Genomic DNA, 17,618 nt, shown 5'->3' with positions numbered 1-17,618 from the left:
AAAAACAAAACAAAAACAAACCCAGGTGAGTGCGAAAGCTGTAGTAATTCGAAGATCATTTTATGTTGTATATTTTTGCATCACAAAGCTCTTCGCAATCAGTGACAAAATACAGAGGGATTACAGATTCAAGAAATGGATCGCTATCACTGTTTTCTGAAGCAGCACATGGCTGCTGCAGAGACTACACTGGCATCAGGCTGGAGTGACAAAGGCATTGGTATTGCAACTTCTCCCCAAAGAACTGCCCTAAACAGCACTTCAGGGTCAAAGGAAAACATGATCTGATTGCTCCCCACACTAACCATCACCACACATAGAGACCTGCCTGGCTTTCTTCAGGGGTGACCCCGGTAGGCCAAGTAAAACAAAACAAAAAACAACAGGGATATGAAAAAGGGAAAACATATCTGGTTTCATTGTAGGGAGAAAACATATGGCTAATAAACATGAAATATCAGAAGATAGAGAATTAACAGAGAAAAACAGGCCTTTGACTCAAGAATAGCCCTTTGCATTGATTCTCAGGATTCCTGCATCAGTAAAATCCTTCTCTCTCGCAGTCCAATTCCTGTCCATTCTTTAAAGCTCAGAGCAAATCCATCCTTACTCACAAATGCTCCCTCGTTGGTGGGAGCCCCACACGAATAACACTGTGTGTTCTTCCTCCTCTGAACTCACTCTCCAAGTTGTATCTCTGCAAACATTTGGCAATTAAGCATCTGGTCCTGCCTTAAACTGATAGCCAATAATTTTTTTCAGTCGGCTTCAACATTTCATAAATTCTTGTCTTAATTTTCTATTTAAATTGGAGGTTTCTTAAAGAAAGGGCTTGGCCTTTTTGTTATTGGAGCAGAGACAGAATGCCAACTTTGTGCCAAGCACTTACCTACCTCACTGCATATGCCTGTAGGTAGGTGTCCCTGTGTCTTCTTTTGAGGCCATGAAATTACCTCTGAGATGTTGTCTCATGTCCAAGCCACACAAGGTAAGTGGTAGAGCCAAGAATTGAATCCTGGCTGACAACAATGTCCTTCCTCAAATGATAACATGATAGACAGGAACTGAGTGATTTATATCTGATTTAACTATGAGAAAAATCATAGAGAAGTCTCATGAGTGGGTTCATTCTTTTGTTTCAGAGAGAATTTGCTCTCCAGAGCCCTGTCTTTGCTTTTTCCAGGGAGAGATGGCACAGGCCACTGTTACACGTGTTCTGAGAGGAGTCTCTGGCTATGGTAGTTTGGGCTTTGCTCTCAGATGAGGGATATGGCAGCCAGTATTTCTAGTTGCTGTCAAAAATCATCAGTCTGCCCCTCACCTGAACCTCACTCATCAGCAATTGTACCAAACAGGATTTGTTCTTGAAGTTATCAGTGGTTTTCAACCCTGGCTGCAAGTTAAAATCACCTTGGAGACATTTTAGAAAAACAGAATTGCTGGACCCGAGTCCCAGGGATCCTGATTCAATTGGTCTGCAGTGGAATGCAGGCATTGCCTTTTTTTTTTTTTTTTTGGTAAACTCCCAAGTTGCTTCAAGACCAAGCTGGAGACCTAGTAGGTTAATTTAGAGAGCCAGGGGAGAATTCAGTGATCACAGAAACCCTTGCGACAGCTGCTGACTTCTACACAGAGCAGCCACTTTCCCACTCTGCCCAGCAATCCGCGTTAATCCTGGTCTGGAAAGAGAACATCTATGGAGTAAGAGCCTAGAAGTTTGTTTTCTCCTTTCAAGCTGTGATGCTTTGGGTGGCCTGCTGTTAATGGGAATATGATACATACCTGGGCATATAATAAAGACAGCAGAGCAACACATGAGATGTGAGTCTAAGCCATGGACTGAATCTGATGTTAGATTTTTCAGAGTCCGCTAAAACGTTGGGGCCTACTAGGTCTTCTCAGGTATTGCCTCAGAGACACTGGGCTTGCAGCGGCTCCCACCCCTTATGCTTCCCACGCCCCAACATATTCCAACTGACATTGCTAAACTCTTAGCAACTCCACATAGAGGATAACGAACTGATATTTCAAGCATGCAAAAGTCACCTCTATAAGCATAAGGTCCTGTTGCATAGGAAAGTCTTGTCTATGCCTGATCTGTGACAGTCCCACATGATGAAGAGAAGGGTCCAGCATGGCTCCAGAGGGGCTCACCTCCCTGCTGATGGGATTACCAGGAATTTTTACTTGACCCCTCTCCTCCCCTCCAGATAGTTTTTGATGGTTGCTACAAGGAGGAAAGTGTTGAGGAGAGGGGAGGAGGCAGGAAGAAGAAAGGCTTGCCAACCACTCACCTGTCAACTATTGTATACTATCCTTCTGGACATTATGTTATTTTTTAAATTTATTGACAGTATTATAGATGTTCCCCATTTCCTCCCTTTGTCCCCTTTCACCCAACCCCAGCCCCATCCCAGGCCTTCCCCACCCTATTGTCTGTGTTCATGGGCTATGCATACATGCATATATGTTCTTTGGTTAATCTCTTCCCTTCCTCCCCACCCCCTCCCCTCTGAAAATCCCCAGTCTGTTCCATGTATCCATGTCTCTGGACCTATTTGTTTGTCAGTTTATTTTGTTCATTAGATTCCACATATAAGTGAGATTGTGTAGTATTAGTCTTTCTCTAATTGGCTTATTTTACTTTGCATATATTTTGCTCCCTTCTTTCTGTCTCCTTGGAGATGTCAGTTACTCTCTCAATAGGCGTGTTGGTGGCAGCATTTATTAGGGGTAATATAGAATCAGTGCTTCCTTAAAGATAGAGAAGGACTGAGTAGTTAAATAAATCCAAACCACAGGGCAGAGACAAGAGAAAGAAATGAAGAGTAAGAATGGGGGCTCGTTAAAGAAAAGTTGGTTTGCCACATTTCCTATGTCTCTTTGGAATCTCCAAAGCTTTGTCAGACATTAAAATATTGGTATTCCTCTGTCCCTAGGCCTTATGTCTTCTCATTTTACATACCCTTTCTGACAGATTTCATCTGACAGATTTCACATTGTTTCCATTGTCTTGTTTTTTTCCCTCATGATTTCCAAATATATACCTTTTAATTTACAATTCCTTTCCTGAGCTGTAGACCTGTGTGTTCACCTGACAACTGACAGCCCCGCTTGGATTTCTCATAGGCATCTCAAAATTAGTATGTCAAAAATTTACTTCATTATTTCCCCCTTTCCCCCAATCCCACTTCTCTGCATATTCTATCTCAGAAAATGGCACCACTCCTTCCAACTGATCAAGTTAAAAATAATGGGGTTTCGTTAGACTTCCCTCTCTATTACCCCATATCTACAACCAGCCAATCAGCAAATCATAAGTTCAGTCCTTGACTGTCTCTCAAATCTGCCCACTTCTCCCAAGTCATTTTTGGTTGGACATTTTAAAGGCTTTGTGGTAGGCTGAATAATACCCACCCTCAAAGGTGCTCACATCTTAATCTCCATGTTACCCTACATGGCAAAAGGGACTTTGCAGGTGTGGTTAAGTTAAGGCTTCTGAGATACAGTGTCCTGGATTATTCAGGTAGGCCCGATTTAATCACACATCTTTGTAAGAGGGAGGCAGGAGGGCCAGGGAGAGATGTGATGAAAGAACCAGAGGTAGGAGTGATGTGAGGTTACAAACCAAGAAATGTGAGAAGCCTCTTAGAGGCTTCTAGAGTCTAGATGCTGGAAAAGGGAAAGAAATGGGTTCTCCCCTAGAACCTCTAGCAGGGATGTGGTCCTGCTGACCCTTTTTAGATTCCTGAACTTCAGAACTGCAAAAAAACAAATTTGTGTTGTTTAAAGTCACCACGTTTGTAATAATTTGTTACAGTACCAGCAACAACAAAGACAACTAATACAGGCCTCAACTATTTTTCTTTTTTCTAGTTACACCCCCTCCAGGCTGCTTCCTGCACAGCAGCCAGAGGAAGTGTTCTAAGGCACAAATCCGATCAGGGCCATTCTAAACACCAGAATGCCCTGTGCTAGAATAAATCTTTTTTTTTCCTGCTTTTTAGCTCCTCCTAATCCACATTCTGGGGCATGCCCTATTCCAAAATGCAACAGAGTGGGGTGTTTTCCCTTGATCAAAAAAACATCTTCTTATAGCATGACACATCTGCTCCCTTTTAGGGCTGGACCTCCACCGATAACAAAACGGTGCCTCTACGAAAGCAACTGCAAACAAAGGAGCAGAGGACCTCGTAGCATGACCACACTCGGAGAGGCGATGCTGCCAGCTTGGGGGCTTTATACCTTGTTCCAGGTCAGACCTTTAAAGATCGCTGTCTTTTCTTCTCCTCTCTCATCCATGAAGTGGAAGAGAGGAATGAAGGAAACACAGGAGCACCAGGGAACCTCAGAGTGGGTGCCCGCGTAGGGGAAAACCTGGGAGGTAACTGGGAGGACTGTCACTGTATAGTTGGGAAGCAGGTGGGGAAGAGAAATGGATGTCAGAAGCTAAGGTGGGCTCTGTGCAGACTGCCCTAGAATAGTAGAGCCTAGAGGAAATTATATTCCTGAACATTGCTCTGATAACCTGCATGCAACTGATAACAGTACGATATTGTCAGTAGTGATGGGTTGCTTGGGTCTCATTCTCTTCCCCTTTAATGATGTTAATAGAGTATTAATCTTGCCCCCCTGTCCATCCCTCCTACCCCCATCCCCCCAAAATTAACTCTGTCAGATCAGCACACAAGGCCTTTCTTATCTGGCTCCTGCTTATGATTCTCAAGTATTCTCTTGCCACATCTCTGTTAGTTCTCAAAAATCTACCAAATGTGCAATCCCCGTGATTCTGTAGTTTCAGGTTACACATCGTGTTTTCTAACATCCAACTTGGGCTTATATGTTATTTGGCAGCATATTTCCTCCTGTACAGAGGGAACTGTCATACTGTTGTTTTTTTAAATCCTCACCTGAGGATATGTTTTTATTGATTTTAGAGAGAGGAAGAGAGAGGGAGAAACATTGATGTGAGAGAGAAACATCAATCCGTTGCCTCCCGTATGCATCCTGACTGGGGATCAAACCTACAACCTGGGTATGTGTCCTGATTGGATACTGAACCGACGGCCCTCAGTGCACAGGACGATGCTCCAGCTGACTGAGCCACGCTCGCCAGGGCTGTCATACTGCATTTTAATCATATTTTTCTTTTTTGTCATTCTCACTAGACTTTAAACACTTTAGACTTTAAAGACGATAGCCTTCTCATGAAAGTATCAAGCATAGCTCTATCACATAGGGGTTGATCACTAAATATTTGTAGAATGAATGCATGAGGGAATGAATGGAGGGAGGTAGGCCAGGTACGGTGCGGAACTAGAGCAGGGTTCTAACTTACAAAGTGAGATGACACACCTTATGGTCTATATTCACAGAATTCCTATCATTCTTTGCTCATTTTTAGAAATAGCAACAAAACATATTTGTAGTCCTTATGAATGCTCCTCCTTTTAAAATGAAACAGTCTTTCTATATTTTTTTTTCTGGTGCCCCAAATGTCAAGATTTTCAAGGATTTTAAATCCTTTTAATGTCAGCACTCTAATATTTAGTGACTGTAGCGCTTTATAGTGCTGAGTGCCTAAATATCTAAATATTTTGGGTTTGATTATATTTTATGTAGAGAGCTCTGACAAGTTATATGAAAACTAATAATAGCAAGTTTCTGTTTCCTGAGTATTGTTTACCAGAGAAATTAGAGAGAATAAAGAATTTGGATTTTATTCCTTATTAGATGTAACACTATCAAGAAAAAAAGACTATTGTGGGTGAAAGAACTCTGCCCTAGAAGCACTGAGTTCTAGAACAGTTTCCACCACCACTCAGCTGTGCAATTTTGATTTAACTCGTACTTCATTTCTCTTCAATCCTGTTTCTTCACTAATGAGATTAGAGTACCGGTCCCTTTCCAAATCTAACAATTTATGATGAAGATAATTATAACTCAATATAAGTAATGCTTGTCCTGTATTAAAAAGAGGCGGAAAATTTTGCATTAGGTTGCTCTGCTGAAGGATGCCCTCTGAATACACGATCCTAGAGAGTGAAATATAAGAGCTCTAAAACAATGCTGGGGCTCTAACATTCTCATGATAAAATTTGAAGCTATAATCCAAATAAGTTCCTGTAAATAGGAAAGGGGCATCTACTCAGAGAACAAGAGAAAGTCATTTTCTCAGAACGATTTCCTGCAAGATTAGAATACTCTGAACTCAATTTGCTATTGAGATCACTTTAAATCAAAACAATGGATTCCCATGTGAATTAATGCACAACTTCTGACCCAACATGAACATTCCAAGGGCCACAACATGCTAATTTCCCCCTAGGACTCTGACTCTTTTAAACATTATTTAGTAGATGCTCTTTGGTAATCTTATAACAGTCTTGAGCCTAGATCCACCATGATTCTTTTGCTCTTAATTCTTTGGCATTTGGCATTGTCGTTGTTCCCAAAAGAAGAGACTGTTACACCTGTAAGTCAAGGTAGCAACTGAAGGATCAGTCCAACATACAGGGCAGATGGTGAGATGTCAGGGCGAAGTCAATTCTACATCCGTATGTTTTAGGATCAATGCCACTGAAGCTCTGTAAGAGCTATCAGGAAGATAAGGGTGCTTGAAAACTGCTCAGTGAGAGAGAAAATGTCAACACACATTGAAAAGAGCATTTCAAGGTCTTCAGTGGAAATTATTTTATCAGTGGGAGTGTTTTCAACTCCATCCCACAACTCCCAATCAGCGGCAATCTCAAAATCCCTCCAACTCTTTATGAGGTGAGAAAAGCCATCAAGCAGATGAAAAACAACAAGGCATCTGGAGCTGATGGAATCCCTGCTGAAATCTTCAAATCGGCTGAGGAAAATGCACACTATGGCTCCTCGCACTCCTCTCGAAGCTTGAGAATGATGAAGACATTCCAGATGACATCAGCGGTGCTGCAGTTGTGACCATTTTAAGGCAAGGACATGAAGATCATTGAAAACAGAGACCCCTCACTCTTCCCTCTCAGCGAAGTTCTTGCTGGGGGTGTCCATGCCACTTTTTTGAAAATAAGTTGATATGCCGAAAATGTTTATTATTTTAATTTCAGTTGCTTTGTAGGACACTTTCTTTTTGGTTTGTTTGCTTTGAATGCCCCTAATACCGAACAGTGGAGGCCATTGCAGATACCCACTGCGTCGTTATTCCACTGTTATTACTTTCATATGTGTCCGATCACCCCTAGAAATCTTTTAAGTCAATGATTGCCTCAGTCATCCTCCTGTCTCCATAGAACCTGCACATAGTAGGGGCTTGATATATTATGAATAAGTAAATGAATTACTTGGATGTTACTGAGAGTAAGATTAGCTGCGTGTATATAATAATTAACCGATAAATGAGGCCATACAGCCTCAGGCCCCTCTGGCCACATGGGAATGGCTGATAGGAGGAGATGGAGTCAGGTTGCACACAGGCTTTCATTGCCACTCTCCTTCATTCCCCACGTGAGCCAGGGCAGGTGGGAGAGAAGCCCGGAGGGGCTGGAGAGCTTGGGGGTGGTAAAGGGTAGGAAAACAGGGATAAGGAATCTCGGACATCAACTCTGCTTTGGTGGCTGCTGACCTAGTTTCCAATCAGAACTGAGCAGCGAGCTTCCTCGGGGTCCTAATGAGCAGAGCGAACACTCCCATCTGCAGAGCAGTGAGCTGAGGTGCAGAGGTTAAGCGACTGGTCATCCCCGAATTCAGAGCCAAGCTCTGATCTGGCTACAAAGTTTGCATCTCTCTGCCCTGCAGGAGGTCAAACAGAACTGTCCCACAAAGGCCATCTGGGGGCTGGGGTGGGGACGATGCGGGTCCTCTCTCTGCTCCGCAGACACAGAGATAATGCGATGCACTATGTTAATTAACACTTAAAGCTGATACAGACGAAAATAAACAAATGCGCACCCATTCTGGTTCCACTTCTAAGACCTCATCCTGAGACCGTAACACAGTTTGTTTTACAGCTTCCCCCAGTCACGTGAGAGCCAGCATAATGAAACCTCTCTAATCTCTATTTTTCTAAAGTCTGTGTAGATACAGATGGCTCTGTTTTGGTCTCTGGGTTTTATTCTTATTTTGCCACAATTTTAACCTTTTATGTATCTCTTTCTGTGAGATATTCTCACCATTTCCTCACTCCTAGAGGCTCTGAAAGGCCTTTCATTTTCATTTTCCAACCGTTGTATCATATTGTTTTTCAGAATATTGGGGATTTTTTAAATTAAGAAGATGCATTGCCATTGTTACTGGAGGATTTGACACATGGGGATGCCATTCTCCAGTTCATGCGAAAGTTCCTATCAGCTCCATTTCTCTACAGGAGAGGTTGAAGAATAGATGCCTAATTTTCAAAGTATCAGTAATCAGTTGTGCCTGAAAGGCTGCAAACAGCAGAGGAAGGACTTGGGAGGATATCACCTCCAGTATGAGTTTTATGCCTGTGGAAAGAAAGAGAAGAGGAAGGAAGGGAATCACAAAATTAAGGGAGTTGGATCGGACACAGGTTCTGAAAGAGAAAAGATCAGGACTGTGGAGCCTCACACGCAGTCAAATTCAGGAAAAACAGCAACATACAAACAGCCTGCAAAGCACGATCCTCAGTCCCATCAGTTCGCCCTGTTCTAAGTACCGGCTTCCAGTTGTAATAAGAAAATAGAAAAATAGAAAACTGGTCAAAGCATCTCCCATTATGTTTGCGTAAGTGAGGTGAGCAGCTCAGAGGAGGGATTTAAGAGAAGATTCTGCTTTGTTCTTGCAGTCACTCAAGCATGGTAAGGGTGGAATTCCATCTGTTCAGTTCAGTTTGGTTCAGTGAACTGGGTCACTTTCAATGGTTCACTAATTTCTGACTATCTAAAAATTACAGTTAATGTGTTTTAAAAATCTTGAGCTGCATGACAAGAACACCTTATTACTGTTCTTCCTTGCCCTTGGGTCGGTCACTTCTGGGAATGGGTGAACTGGAGTGCCCTTCCTGAGACAGGGGAATGGGGCCATTGTATCCCACATTGGGTGCTACCAATAGGTCTCCACTAAAAACCTGATACGAAATCCATTTTATAATCCCTTACCTGATCTTCTTCCTTTGTGGAGTTCAGAGGCTGGGGTGACTACTTCTCACTCATGTGCAATTGATCTGGGAACATCCTCTCTGAGGTAGGAGGAGACAAGAGACAAGCATAGAGCTAGAAAGCAGGAAAACTATTACAGAAAAATAATCACGTGAGGGGAAAACCGTAATTCATGTTTCAGTGGTAAGTTTGAAGGCCTCAAAGCACGGGATGCTCCAGGGAAGTATTCTTGGCTTTTCAAGGAAGTGGTTGATAGACAGTTTCATATGATGCAAGCATTTTCCATGCTTTTAAGAGCTGTTTTGCTTCTGTGGGTAAACCTAAGGAAATAAGAGAATTGTGTCCCCTGGATTTGTAATAAGTGTGTTGGTTGCTCTTGGCATAACAAAATAAGCTTATTATCACAAAACAAGGTTACTTTTTTTTATCATGGGCATTGGTAAGAGGAGGAAGGGATTGAGCTTTGAAAGAACCGCCTTTAGAGATGTGATGAAAAGTCAGAATTAGCATGAGAAAAAGGGAGTGGGTCTTGTTCTACCACTGGATTTGGGTAGCTTCATTTTATTCTTCATGTCATCTTTGCATATTAAAAATATATCTTTCGCCCGGCCGGGCGTGGCTCAGTGGTTGAGCATCGACCTAGGATCCAGGTGGTCAGGGTTTGATTCCCGGTCAAGGCACATGCCCGGTTGCCGGCTGCAGCTGATCAATGACTCTCTCATCATTGATGTTTCTATCTCTCTCTCTTCCTCTCCCTTCCTCTCTCTGAAATCAATAAAGATATATTTTAAAAAATAAAAAAATAAAAAATAATAAAAATAAAAATATATCTTTCCCCTCCTGGATACTGGCCTAGATGGCCTCTAGATGGCCGTGAGGTCCTGCTAGATATGCCAATATGACAAATCGTCTGTGATGGACAAAAGCAGCCAAAGTTGAAAGTAACACCAGAAGTTTTCAAATAGGAAATGACACAAAACCAGACCAAGGACAGTTGCAAGTCTAAAAGCAATGCTTCTTCCAAATGCAGTTTTGAAGAAAATAAGTACATTAGAAATAAATATGTTAGAATTGGGACCATAGCTACTGAATAATGGTAAAGATGGTTGAGGAAATCTTTAATGCTACTGGTATATTTATTTTCTACTCAAACATTGCTAGCTTAGAATTATTTATTCAAACCAAAATGTAATTTTTGGAGTGCAAGATACATGTGGGACTAGAGAAAGTTATCCTCTGGTTCTTACTGGCACCGGAGTCTTTCCGAAGGACAAGTTGAATTCCTTTTTCATCCAACAAATGCCAAAGCACATAGAGAGCTGCAGACGAGGGCACTTCTTCAGACTTGTATTTGCACAGGGCGAAGCACACAGTGATTTGGGGATGTAAGCGCAGTCTTTTGGAGAAGGGACTGCCCCCATCTCTGGTCCTCTTTAGCACAGTTTTCACACCTGTCAGCTTGGGAGGGCATGTTCACATGCCCCTATCAACCTCTGAGCAAGGGCTATGCATGATTGGTTTCTTTACCAGTCCATTTCTTTACATAATCCCATTGCAGAGAACATGGCAGAAAGGCCTTTCTCCTATAACCTAATTCCTTCTTCTTCTTTTATTTAATTCTCACTAGAGGATCTTTTTAAATTATTGATTTTAGAGAGCAAGGAAGGGGGAGAGAGAGGATGAGAGAGAGAATAATCTGAGAGAGAAACATCAATCGGTTGCCTCCCATATGCACCCCAACTGAGGACTGAACCCGCAACCTGGGTATGTGCCCAGACCAGGAATCAAACCCATGGCCCTTTGGTGCATAGAACGATGCTCCACCCAACTGAGCCCCCTGGCCAGGGCCCTAATTTCTTCTTAACTGGCCTCCTTAGCTCTGTACCTGACTGACCTAACCTTATTTCCTGCACTTCCATCGTGATGATCTTTCCCAAACATTAATGTGATGAAATTCCTCCTCTGCTCACAGGTCTCTGCATCTCCCCACTGTCCACAGGATAAAGGTAATTTCCTGGGCAGACATGTGTCTCTTCATTATAATATGATTCTACTTTTCTTTCCAGACTTATTTCCATTTGTTGAGTTTTTGCTCACCCTTCAAAGCTCAGCTTAAATATCTCCTGTTTTGAAGACTTGTCTGACTGCTCCTCCACCCTGGTCCATACCCTGGACCCCTCCACTGGAGCAGCTGTCTGGGAATATTGTAAAGATGTGTCCATCTTTCTTCTTATTTCTTCATCCAGACTGTGAGGCAATTAAAAACAAGGATGCACCCATTCCTGGCACAGTGCTGAATGCATGTTGAACAAAATCCTTAATTGAATGGGAACTTCTGTTATTTTAAGTATGATTTTCTCTATGTTTTCTACTCTAGCTACCCAATTTAATATAGTCCCAAGGTATTATTCCAATTTCTTTTATTACTTTTTATGTTTTCTTTCATAATAAGTTTATTTGAACATGTGCCTATTTATTGATTTTTCTCTATCACTAAAATACGACTCTATAAAGCCAAGGACATCATCTTTTTGTTTATACTAAATCTCCCATTCCTGGCTTTGTGCTGGTTTTGTAAATATTTGTTGAATAACAGAATGAGTTAATGAATAAATTCTCCAGAAGAGAATATTGGGGTTGTAAATACCTTACTTCCAATGCTATAGATAATGACAAGATGTATTGCTTTTCCCCTTATTTACTTTCTTATTGATTTTGATAATTCTTTTCAACAGGTTCCCCACTGTTTAAAAAAAACAAACACCTGGCAGCAAGGGAAGAAAATAAAATGAGTGGGAAATTTACAAAGAACCCCTTTTACATGTTGACTATGGAACCCTTTTGTGAATGGCTGAGTTCCCTCAGTTCATGCACCAGTGATCACCTCTTCTTCCTCTCGCCTTTTTTTTTCCTACTCACAGGCCTGCCCAAAGCTCCTGGCTAAGCCGCCTCAGATACAAAGGGGAACTAATATTGTAGGACATTTAGAATTCAGTGCCCACTCCACTGTAATGTTTTAGAAAATCAAGACAGGGTCTTAATCCTGACGTTAGATTGAAATCTTAATGTTTGGACTTAAACTCATCATGGTCAGAGCTTATTTTATGAGTTTTTATCTAACACTGCTATGGAAATTGAAACTCTAGAGCAAGTAGGGGGCCTGAATTTTGCCTTCCACTTTAGCCCTACATTATAATACTCAGTTTAAGTTGAGAGAGAGAGAGTCAGGGTTCAGCACTGAGGGAAATGTGTGTGTGTGTGTGTGTGTGTGTGTGTGTGTGTGTGTGTGTGTGTAACTTCATGTACGTCCAGGGATGTCTCTAAGTTAGATGAGTTGTCTAATCCAGAAGCTGAAACAACCCCAAAACAGGAAATATAAAGGCAAGATAGATCTCACTTAGAGTTGATACAAGACAAGTTATTTAACCGTTCTTCACCAAAATTAACTATATTGTCACAATGACTACAGCATGGGGTGCTGAGAGGATTAAGTAACATGTAAAGGACTCAGCACCAATAACTGGCGCCTTGCAAGTCAAGTGCAGTGGACATCATCACTATTACTATTAATCTTGTGCTTAGATTAAACTTGGGTTATTTTTTTTCTTCTTCACATGAGGGCTCATTAAATCTTACCATTTGCGACAGCATGAATGAATAGGGAGTATTATACTAAGTGAAATAAATCAGACAGAGAAAGACAAATGCTATATGATTTTACTTATATCTGGAATCTAAAGAGCAAGATAAATGAACAAAATAGAAACAGACTCATAAATATAGAGAACAAACTGATGCTTGTTAGAGGGAAGGGGGGTTGGTGGCTGAATGAAAAAGGTAAAGGGATTAAGAAGTACAGATTAGTAGTTACAAAGTAGTCCTGGTGATGTAAGTTACAGCATGGGAAATATAGTTAATAATATTGGGATAGCTATGTATGGTACCAAGTGGGTACTTGAAATACAAGGGTGACCAATTTATAAAGTATATGATTGTCTAACCAACATGCTTTACACCTAAAACTAATACAAAATGAAATTTAATGTGAACCATAATTGAAAAATAAAATTTAAAAAAGTAAAAAATAATAAACACACATCAGACTCCAGAATTTCAAGCCACTCCCTAGTGACTAAGAGCGGATTCTGGAACCAGACCCCTTAATTTACTGAGTGGGTAACTTCAGCCAAATTATTTAGCCTCTTTGTGCTTCAGTCTCCTCATCTGCAAAACGAAGACCGAGACTGCACCTATTTCCTTGATATGTGGTAAGAATTAACTTATTTAAAGATCTTGGAATAGTACACATGGTAGACATGTAATACCTAGTAGTTATCAGTAATATTATTTTTGTTAACAGTGAAGCAACCCTTGGCAGGTGTAATGAGGGGGTTTTCACTGGATAAACACAAATTGTAAGCACAGTCAGCCAGCTGCCCTCTGGTTCTTCTAAAGATACCTCACCCCACTCCCAGGCCAAATCTTCCCTTTAACCCATCTTCTTCCAGGCTACACATTTGAGAATGTGTACAGTAGCCTGGTCCTGGCTGCCTCCTGCTTCCTATTAATGAGCAGAGCAACGCAAGCAAGAAAAAAAAAATCCTTTCCAAGGGAGGGCCACAGTTATAAATCCTTCACACATCAATATTCTCTCCAGATCATATGACTACATTTAATGACTTATCTAAATACACATCACCAAGCCTGCATTTTGGCTCCTATCTCCTGATCCACACTGCTCACCTTAGGCCTGTGGCTGGTGAAACTCTTGATCTTCACAGGATTTATTTCCTACTTTCATCACTATCTGTGGACCCCAAGATTAGCCTTTCTGGTTCTGGACTTTATTTCAGTTCTGCAGCTGGAGTTCCGTCCTTGCTCCTTACCCTTCAAGAAACAATGCTCTCCCCGTCTGAGCTCAGAGGATTCTCTTCTGTGCTTCGTGCTATCAACACTGTGGGGAACGGGCGCCAGCTAAAATGTATTTAAAAACTCGGTGTGCCAGACACTTTATGTGTGTTAGAATTTCACAGTAACCATGTAAAATCATTCATTTTACTTTTTCAGCTGTGGAAACCAGGTCTCAGAGATGTTGAGTGATTTGCTCAAAGTCACACAGTATATAAACTGTACAGATGTATTAAAACTTGAGCCTGTTTAACTTTCAAAAACTGTGCTTTTTTTTCAGCTATTATAGCATGTAGCTTCATTGTTTTTAAAAAGTAGTATTTATTGCTTAAAATTTTAATTTGATGATACTATTTTAATTTTACATGGTGAGATTATGAATGTGATGGAAAGAAGTAATGCTACCATGCACTGAGTATTTTCTCTTTGTCTGGTGTGTGTGTCTCTGTCACTTTTATCTATCTATTATCTATCATTTATCTATCTATCATCTATCTATCTATCTATCTATCTATCTATCTATCTATCTATCATCTATCTATCATCTATCTGTCTATCATCTATCATCTATCTATCATCTGTATACATATGTACACATATCTGTATGTATGTATATATTTTTTATACCACCTAATATTTATTGAGAATTTACTTTATGAGAAACTGACAAAAGCTCCATCTTCACCTTTTTCATTATGATAAAAACTTAGAAGCTCTATCCTTGCCTTGGGAGAGTCAGTGACTAAAATTGATCAGGGCCAGCATTTGGCAAAGCCTCACTTCCATGCTGGCTTTTTGGACTGGCACTGGGGCCTTAGCAGGCCCTGGAGTTGGGCATTGTCCCAAGAGCTGTCTATCATAGCTGGTGTTTCTGCAAGGGTTGGTCAGGGAAGATCATCTCTGTAGTGAAAGTCTCTCTGTATTCCTGTTCTAGATTTGAGAGATGGTTCTGACTTGAGCTGATTTGCAGAACTGAGATGAACTGACGAGTACCAAAACCCTTCTGCCACGATGTCAGTTATTTCTGCCAGTTTTCCCATTGGCTAAATTTGAAAAGACGCCTATTCAAGGATCTACCTCTCCAAGAAACTCAGATGTCTGCCATGGTAAACTTCCCTCTATTGGAATCACTTAGTTAATTAAAGTGATACTTTTTCTCTTAAATATACTTTAAAATTATAAAAAAATTTACATGGAAATTATACTACTATGTTAGCTAGAAGGACTATACACATAAAATATCAGAAGGAAGAATGAAAACTGAGGGGATACTTTGGGGTCTCTTATGGCAACCTGGAGTCCTGATTTAAAAAGGTCAAGTCTGATGTTTGGAAATAGGCAACTAGTTGGGCATCCCAATCATCACTGCATCTTCTTCCATAGTGTAAATCCCCCCCACCCCCAAACTAGGATGAAAACATAACTACAGCATAATGGGTCTTAGAATAATAATAAAAAATGTTTGTGTGTGTATATGAAGACCATTTCAGAAGTGGAATGTCAATGATTGATTGCAGTTGCCTTGAATAAGTACACTGGCTGTCCAGCTCCTACACACACTTTTTTGGAAGGTCCTTAAAATTGGAAAGCCAGTGAGAAGAGTGTCACAATACAGTCAGCAATAAAGACAAGCAGGACCTCTATAGTATCTGACCCTTCTCTTCAATAAATAGCCCCTAATTTTGTTCCTCTTACCCACAAACTGTGTAGCCAGGTGGGGAAAATGAAGTGGTGCAAAAGAGATCAGTAAAGAAAAAGGTTGAACAGGCCCTGGCTGCTGCGGCTCAGATGGTTGGGCATTGTTCTGGGTGCCAGAGGTTGCTGGTTCAATTCCATGTCAGGGCACATACCCAGGTTGTGGGTTTGATCCCCAGTCAGGGCTCATGAGAGAGGCAACAGATTGATGTTTCTCTCTCACATCTCTCTCCCTCTCTCCCCCCCTACATACACATATCCTCTCACTCTAAAAAAATCAATAAAAATTAGTTTAAATTTTTAAAAAAGAAAGAAAAAGTTGAACAAAACCAGCAACTGAAAGCCGTCAAGTGGTGGGGTGGATGGTGGAGGGTGGGCAAGGGTGGGAAGAAGTAAGCAGAAGAAGCTCAGGGAGATATAAGAAGAAGCCCATGTTGAAATAGGATCAATCTAGAAGTATTTAGTAAAAGTAAAGATGCTGAGAGCAAACCCACATGTCAGGGATTTTTAAAAACATATATTTTATAAAATTGCAAGTGGGGAAGGAAGGTAAGTAGAGCAAGTGTCTGGCAAGGGACATTGAAATAGGGGAAAGGGAGAAACACGGCCCAACACAGATACTTCATCTTTTAGTTCAAGGTCAACTTTGTGGGTACATTTGGTTGTATCATTTAAAAAGCATGTGTGAATGAATTTTAACATAACTTGTTGTGGATTAGCTTTGGGATCAAAAAGCACTCATATCTATTGTTATTACTATTGTCAAAAGCCCTGTGAAGTTCTGAGCTGAGTTAGAATCTTCTATTTTTGTTTCTATGAGTGCTATTTGTTAACAATAACATACACCTCACAGAATACCTTGGATGGGGATGAGCAGCTGGACCGAAAGCATGCTCCTCCTTCAAAGCCATGCAAGGAGCAAGGTAGTCAAAGGCGGATGTGCCATGTCCTGGAAGAAGAGACAAGCTAATTTCCCTGTCAGTCTCTTGAAGTATCTAAAAGTGAAAGACCATAAGGTTTGTATGTGTTTTTGTTCATTTGCTTTTTGTAGATTTTCCTCTTTATCCTTGACAAAGAGAAGGAAGCTGTTGGTTTATTCTTCTCTGTGCAGCTGCAAATGTGACCTCCCTAGGAAAAGCCAAAAGGACAATTCTTTTATGATTAGGAAGGAGGAATCTGACAGCTTCTGAAAATAAATGCCTGCATTCCATTTTCTAGCAGGCTGCTGTGGCTCGTCTTCTGTCTGGGAACCGGATAAAAACGCCAGTGAATACTCCAAAGGTCAGAATTTCAGAACTCCTGCCACGTCTGTATTGTCACCAAGTATTAATGACTCTCTCACTCGTTTTCTTTTTTTAAGAGGCCTGGTCATGTCCGGGGGAATGCCAGGTACATTTTTCTTAATGTATGAGCACAAGTTACATATAACAACCTAACAACACAATGCTGCCTCTTTAATGCTAATCTATTCCTTGCAATCTACTAGATACATGTAGAGTCATTGGTGTGTATCAAGAGAGCAAAATCAGATTCTGAAAATATCTGAAAGGATGCACTAGAGTGTACATAATAATGTATTTTAATCTGCCGGGCCTTAAAATTAATCATGAATTCCCACAGAGATTTTAATAATTTTGAGATGATGTTTTTTGCTTTTTTTTTTTTTTTTTATAGAGTAATATTCTTGGACAGAGTTTTCTAAATGCTGCATGGGAAAAATGTAGGTGGGGGAGGGGAAACGGGGCAATTTCTTACTTGCCATGGTATAGGAGATGTGTTTACTAGGGAGTATGTTTTCTTTTGCTCCTAACTAAAAAGCAAGGTAGGCATTTCAAAGAAGGCTTTATCATTTCATAAAAGCTGGTCAGATTTACTAGGAGTGATAATGTGCATTTGTTACGCAGAAGAACAGTCCTG

Source organism: Miniopterus schreibersii, assembly GCF_964146895.1.
Source record: "Miniopterus schreibersii genome assembly, chromosome: 10".
Taxonomy (NCBI): Eukaryota; Metazoa; Chordata; class Mammalia; order Chiroptera; family Miniopteridae; genus Miniopterus; species Miniopterus schreibersii.
The sequence above is the reverse complement of the archived record's forward strand: the minus strand, read 5'-3'. Positions refer to the sequence as shown.